The sequence below is a fragment of the Simochromis diagramma genome, unplaced genomic scaffold (genome assembly GCF_900408965.1).
Source record: "Simochromis diagramma unplaced genomic scaffold, fSimDia1.1 OVJJ01000603.1, whole genome shotgun sequence".
NCBI classification, from domain to species: Eukaryota; Metazoa; Chordata; class Actinopteri; order Cichliformes; family Cichlidae; genus Simochromis; species Simochromis diagramma.
In genome coordinates this window covers 24,369,962-24,377,793 of record NW_024387414.1, presented here as the reverse complement: position 1 = coordinate 24,377,793, position 7,832 = coordinate 24,369,962, and positions in this window count along the sequence as shown.

The window sequence follows — 7,832 nt, the reverse complement described above, 5'->3', positions numbered from 1 at the left end:
GGTGAAACTAGGACAGAAGTCAGATTAGCACCAATGTCACCAATCTTATGGCAATATTGTTGTAAGTAAGTTGTGTTTTATTATGATTCCCATATGGTCAGTTAGCTAGGATTTACGGTTTTCACTGGGTTTGACTCCTAGAATGGGAGGAGTCAAACCCAGTGGAGACATTAAAATAGACAACACATTTTTACAGGCACTGGCGTGTCAGTCGCCAGCTGTGATCATATAGTGGTTAGTTCTCTGTATTGTAGCCATAGAAACCATGGTTCAAATCCAGGTCATGGCACTCTTTTTTTTTTAAAGTGAAGATTATCACACAAGTCTTAATCATTAAGGGCGCATAGACAGCTTTCGTTCAAGCAAAAATTATGAATTGGACATAAATTGGTTTGGGTACCTTGGCAAATGGCTCAAGTGTTTACCTGTAGCTTATGGGTCACATTAAAGCTAATATTACACTTATATAATATTTATATAAGTGGGTATAAAGTGTAGGAGAGAAGCAAACTTAGTAAACTGCTAAGAGAAAGTCTAAGGAGCTTCGAAAGAAAACTGGACTTCTTGAAGTTTCCTTGAAGACGTTTCACCTCTCATCCAAGAAGCTTCTTCAGTTCTAAGAGCAATTGGTGGAGAGCCCTTCTGGGACCGAAACATCTTCAAGGAAAACTTCAAGAAGTCCAGATACTTTTCTTTTCAAGCTCCTTAGACTACGATGACCTGGATGACTGAGAACCTTCACAGACATATTGCTAAGAGAAAGCCACTTGAGTTTAACTGTACTGAAAAATAGAAAGCAATGCAAACACAGTAACACAAACCTATTAATTCTCTGCTAGTTTTAAATCTGTCCTTAAAGTTTAAACACTGCATGGTTGTCTATCATCATCATCATCATGACCTGTGGGCATATGATCAATGGTAACAATTTCATTAGCAATAGGCTAAGAGCAGGATGCCCAATCCCTATAGGAACACTGTCATCCAAAGCAAATGACTGAGTTTTCATTTCTTCAGGTAATATGGAAAAATGATGGAATTTGAATTTGTTTATTTGCAGGAAATATTTACAGTATTTCATTCATAGTTTTTTTTTTAAAGACATTTGCTAGGAGATGTTATTTTTCTCTGGCTAAAATAAATATAAATAAGTAATAAAATATAAATAAAATGCACTCCATTTATCTCAGAAATGCAGAGTTACTGTACAAGGCTAATGTTTAACACATTAACACATTAGAAGTCCCACGTTGGATTAAGTCACTGTTCACAGCAGTGGATTTAGCGTCTGTGTTAATAGTATGCTTTAATTCTAGATCTAGTAGTGACCCAGGAAGCAAAGAGTTGGGGGCAGGACTATGGACAACTTTGAGGTAACTACCTATTGGTTGCTTGAGACAGGGAAATTCAAACTGGTTTATAAGGCTTTGATATTGTCTTAATGCTGGGGTGCTGGAAGAACACCAGTAGTAAACAGCTTCAGATTTTTAGAGCTCATAGCACCTAACACGTATAGTCAAATCTGAGAATTTGGCATGCTGATTGGGGACAGTTACCTGATTTTTTAGTCAACTTTCATGAATGCATCTCAAGTGCACCAATCTACCATTAATGCGATAAAGCAGAAAGTATGTTTAAGCGCTGAACCTTTGATGAATATACCCAAATCTGACTTGAATTATATTAAATTCACACATCACAGTCCTTTTATCGTTGAACAAATTTGGAATGGATAATTTCATCAATAATATGATTTGATTTTCGAAAGCATGTGTTTGTCATAGTTAATTCAAAACTGTTGGGAAAACTGTCAAATAGGTTTAGAGCTGTGATCTATAAAAAATAAACTTAGTGTAGTCTAATCGAGCTTCTCTTTTTTTGCATTTTACTAGTGGGACAGATGAAAAAAAAAAAAATTTTTTTCCTGTCCATCCTTACAGCCATGCTTTTACCGTGATCAGTTCAAGTTGCCATGGTGACTGTGCCCTGCTAAACCGCTTGCCCCTGCTCACAGCTATATATTTAAAACTGTTCTTTTCTCTGCTGCTGTCAGCTGTCATTTCAGTGTCAGATTAATGCAACCCTCCTCCACCCTATTCACCTCCAGTTTTCATCAGGACCAGTGTCCATGAATGCTTCCACTAAGCTCATCAGTAGTCCTGCAACACAATATATCCATCCTGATTTTTAGCATCAGTCTTCAATCTTGTTCCACTATCAACAGCTCAAGGCATCACCATCCTCTGGCTGATGGTGGGATCTATGGCAATCTTGGGTTGAAAAAGAAAAAGCAAACTAGGCCACAGTTTACTCTTATTTGACTACATCGTGTCATACATCCGAGTCCTTTCCTTTGCACGCAGCTTTAACTGGAACAAAGCTGGCAGTTAAGTTAAACTGCTTGGTCTAGATAATGTTTCTCATTATGCACTCAAGCTGCACAGCAAAGTGTGAGGAAGGATTTTTTTTAAATTATTGTTAATCAGCAGTTAGCATTATCTTTGGTACCTTTATTATAAGTTCTTCACTTATTAGCTAAATACCATTATCATATCTTTAACATACTCACTGGGTACTGAAACGGAAAATTTATGAATATGACATTATATGTGCCAGAAAGAAGTGAAAAGTCCAATGCATAACTCTCTAATTGGGGTCTGGTTTGCCATGAGGGTGGAAGACCACCAGAAGGATGGAGCACAACTGGGGATAGAAGTACTAAATACGAAGGAGCAGATGGTCTACTCTACAGGACAGACACCCAAACACATGCAACAAACTGGACACCATAAAAGTTGAAAGTAGGTGCATATTTATGTGTGTGTGTGTGGATCTCTGCATGTGCATGTGTGTGCATGTGTAGGTCTGTGTGTGTATTTCATATATTTATTCCAGGATTTTCTCAGTGATTACTGTGCAATCATATATATATATTCTGAAGAAAACATTGTTACATGTAAACCTTTATGGATGATGCATGTAAGTCATATAACATAATAAATGTGCCTGTATGTCTTTGATAATGTATGTTTATTAATAATAATTTAAAATTAAGGGTTTTGTTTCATTGCTTTATATATAGCAATAATAGAATGCTCTTTGTAATATTAAAAAGTGCTTTTTCCACATTTTGCTTGTTTAGTATTTTCTTACATTTTCTTTAGGTTTTATCATTACTTTAGAGAAGTGCAGAATTAACAGCAACTTTTAATTTTCTCCATTTTCTCACAGGCATTCTAGTCACAAGAGAACCCTGATTGCAATGTTTCTCAGTGCAGCTGTAACTACATTTAGGGCTTTTGTTGTTGCCAATGACTGTCCCATTAGAAGACTGTTAGTGTAACACATAGATTTAAAAACTACCCAGCTGAATGACTGGGTTATGTTTGACAGGTAGCCAAGCAATAAATTGTGGAATTTACACAAACCTATAATTAGAGTCATTCAGTACTACAGAAGCTGGGTGTTAATGGGGTTGGTTCAGCTCCTGATAAATAATATGATCTGGAGACAATATTATGGATTAACCCTCTCGAGGCAGGCGTTGCCGATTTGCAACAGTTAAAAACTAACAACCTGATTACCCCACATACATATTTTATGAGTTTTCTTTACTCAGAAGTACCACTGCAGGTTGTGCATTAGCAAAAAAATAATAATAATAATTTGAGCCTGAGAGGGTTAAAGTGGTATATTCCATCTATGGCTTCAGTAACACTTAAGAATTTTGCTGTGTAAGAAATTTACTTTTTTTATTGTTGATTTTTTTCTGCTACATGTGAAGATGGTTTCTGTTTGCTTTAACACTGTATTCAGTCTACACACTGTGTGGGAGTGATTGAACATAATGGGCTGTTATGCAAATTAAAAACGTCCAAATTGCAAGTGCATTGTGGATGTTTTTTTCTTATATGATTTCAAATTGAGATGCTCTATAATTTTGATGATAATGGCTGTGAGCTTCATCTGCAAATAAAGTGAGTGCCAAATCTATAGCAGTGCGTGTGGGCAATAAGGTGAAGGACAGACATTGGTAACATTATATTGATGTTATGCAGCCCATTTACTGTTTTGCATTCAGAATTAGTGGACTTTTTTATAATACATACAAGGATAGAATAATGAGTAAAAAGTATCAAGGCCAAAGGTATAATCATGACTTAAGGTTTGGAAAGGCAGGCAGTAGCTGTAAACACCTCCCTGGATGGCAGAGCCTCTGCTTTTGAAAGAAAACAGACAAGTTAAGACCTCAGTCACACAGACCTGGAGACCATTTACCAACCCCTGACAAATTCTGGACACTAAGAAGTGAAAACTAGAGAAACTTTACCAGTGTAAAGTTTGAATGCATGTAATGAGTGCTGTGAAGTCATATATGAATATTTTTTTTCAAAAATGGTTTATCAATTTTAGGCCAGTTTTTTTCTTGGGTTTTTCTATTTTGCACAATAAAACCTGTGGCAATGTTTGAACATAGATACCTCCAAAAGTAAAACTAAAAGTCTGAAATTTTCACTGGTCTTCCTTACCATTAAAATTAATCAGGATCTGTAGTCTGGGAGAAATACTTAAAAAATGTCAGAGTATTGGCTGGTTTAACTTAAACATATATTTGTTTTCTTTGTTGTTGTACAACTTATCATACTTAATCAATCCAGCATGAAAAACGGAAGAAAATAGCATTTTCTTCATTTTAAAGCAGTTATTGTAAGTGTTCAGATTTTCTATCCTGAAAACTTTCTATGCAAAGTGGAGAGGCCTGAACAGAAGGCCTTCTATGTGTGCACCACAGTCCAGACCAGAGTGTGCTAGGCTGATGTGACGCAATACAGAATAAAGCAGGAATAGACAGTAGATAGATCTCTAGATTGCTCATCCTCATTATTCATGATCTTAACTACATAATTGGTCTATACTATTTAGGTTTAATCATGCTACTTGTTAAAAAATAAGGAAGAACAAAAGATTTTGAACAAAAGATTTTTAGTAAAAAGGGATTTTGCTTTTTACAAGCCAAATGTCTCTATCTTAGAGTCACTATATAATCCTTAGAAAATATATTATGTCCAAACCGTCACTGCAGTGTAGCATTCCTGATTGATTTTCTTGGGTCTGCATGCAATTGTCCTCTTATCCCTGTCTTTCTACAAGGCATTGCAACCTGTTGACACATGAGATTAAAATATATCCTTCATAATCCAATTTTCCTTGCTAACACCACAGCTTGTCTAATTCTGTATGAAACAGCTAAAACGTGTCTTGTATCAGTGGTGTGTAAAATTACCTTTGGGCTCTTTCTTGCAGCCCACTGACATTCTAAAGGAATGAAAACATGTTTCTCCAGTTGTGATAAGCATGAGGTTGCCATTTGGTCAGTGGTGGTGTCATGTCCTTTGTTTTGGTTTAACATATTTATATCTCACATTTGAGCAGAAGCAAAATATGAGATATAAATATGTTGGGTGTTATCGCTCTAACACCCAACATATTTATATCTCACATTTTGCGAGTGAGAAACATTCGTTGCTTAAGTACAATAATCTATCAAAGCAACATACATTCAGAGAAAATGTATTCTGAAAGTTTCTCTTTCTATGAACAAAAGTTCAACAAAACAAATTAATCAACATGTTCATTTATAACTGTGAAGTATTAAGTGTAAAGTTTAGCATGTGCACGCACACACACACACACACACACATATATACACACACACACACACACATACACACACACACACACACACATATATACTTATATATATAGTTCAGTTCATTTTTATTTCAAACATGTGCCTTCACAATCATTACAAAATATCATTCCATTATTTGTTTGAAAAGGAGTAGGCAGAAGTATTTACTTATTTGAAAGAAGAAATTAGCAAGCCCCACCACAGTGTGTGTATATGTGTGTGTGTGTGTGTGTGTGTGTGTGTGTGTGTGTGTGTGTGTGTGTGTGTGTATATATTAGTTCTAAGTAGTAAAGACATTCATTTCATTGGAAAAAAATTGTAGCCATCCATCCTCTTTCGCTTATCTTTATTATGGTTGTGGAGGGTGCAGCACGGAGCCCATCCCAGCAGCCTATCCCAGCAAGTAGGACAGTAGGTGGGGTACTGAGACGGTTTCTCTCTCTGATGAGTTCAAAAAGTACTTTTTAGGCTGGACGTCTTGTAATTTCTTATCATCAGTGTTACATCCCCCCCACCATGGTGGAGGCAAAGGTAGGAAGGAGACAGCAACACTGGACAACCACAATCAATGAAGGAGGAAGACAACAGAACAGTTAAGAATCAGGCAGGATTTATTGGTTGCTTGCCTTGATAGTCAAACTTAACAAAAGAAAAAAGGTGGGGGAGGAGGACTGGGCGGTTGATCCAAATCAAAGAAATTAATAAAACAAAAAGAGGTCGATAGCTTCCAGGGCCTAACTGAAACAAAAAATGCAAAACACTACTCGACAAAAGGTCAGTGAAAACATACAAGAGTGGCATCAACCGCATAACCTAGTGTGACTAACAGTTTAAAACCTGCAACCAGTGTATAGAGTACCCCAGCTTACCTGTCCAGCCTCCCACCACACACAATACAAAGAAGCCTTTTCGCAAATGTTTGTCATAAAGCAGAAGCCAGCAGCCACCAGCTGCCCAGGGAGCTGCTCATTTGTAGTGATCCTCGGAGAGTGATTGGCCAACTGTGCCCAGACCAGCCAATAGACACATGCCAATCAACTTTGAACTGGCCAGTAGGTGGAGGCTTGACACCTTAAAGATAAAAAGAACACCAAAAGCAAAGCTACATCTCTTGGCATGTAACAATCAGGCTGTTCAAAAACCCACATGAAAGGTTTTAAGTTAACCTCCAACACTGCAGTTACCAGAAAAGAGAGATCATATTTCCCCCATGTTGGCAGAATTGAATTTAAAATCTGTATCCTTACAAAGTCTTGAAAAATAAGATCTCATCACATCTTAAAGAACTTAGTATCACATTATCCCAACAGAATACTTTGCTCTAAAACTGCAGGCTCACTTGTAGTTCCTAGAGTTTCCAAAAGTAAAACTAGAGCCAGCCTCAGGTTATCAGGACCCCTCCTGTGTAACAGCTCCCAGTTTGGATTTGGAAGACAGGCACCCACTCAATATTTAAGATTATTGAAACTTTGAAACGTTATGACTGGATTGGGTGACCCTGAGCTTTGTTGGAGTACTTTCTAAGATCCACTGAGCATTTTTTGTCTTTTTTCACCCCCATGCATCTATTTGTCACTACTGCATGTCATTATATTTAATATTCTCTCTCTAGTAGTTTGTGTCTTCATGCATGCTCTATCATCCAGGAAAGGAAATCCCAACAGTTGATTCTGTTCATCTGGACATAGTGTTTTCAGTGGAAGCAGAATCAACTTTTCGGGATCTAGTAGTTTGTGTTTTTGTCATTGTCTCTCTATGCTCTCCTGTTTCCTCTTCTCTTCCCACCCTCTCATCTGGTCTCAGCAGATGGCTGCCCCTCTCTGATCCTACTTCTACCAGCGAACTCTTCCAGTTAAGAGAGAGATTGTTCTCCCCGCCATTGCCAAGTGATTTCTCATAGAGGATCATTTGATTTTTGGGATTTTCTGTCTAATGCTGTATTGTATTTACCTTACAATACAAATAAATTTCAGGCTGTTGTTGTGAATCTGCTTTATAAAAGTAAAGTTTAAATGAACTGTATATTTAAGAGTGACAAGCTCAAGACAAAGAGTCAGTTAAAGGCTCGTAGTTTGCTCTGTGTGATAGGTATGCTGGGTGTAAAGTATGAAAAGCACATTTGCGAGTGAGTTGGTGATAG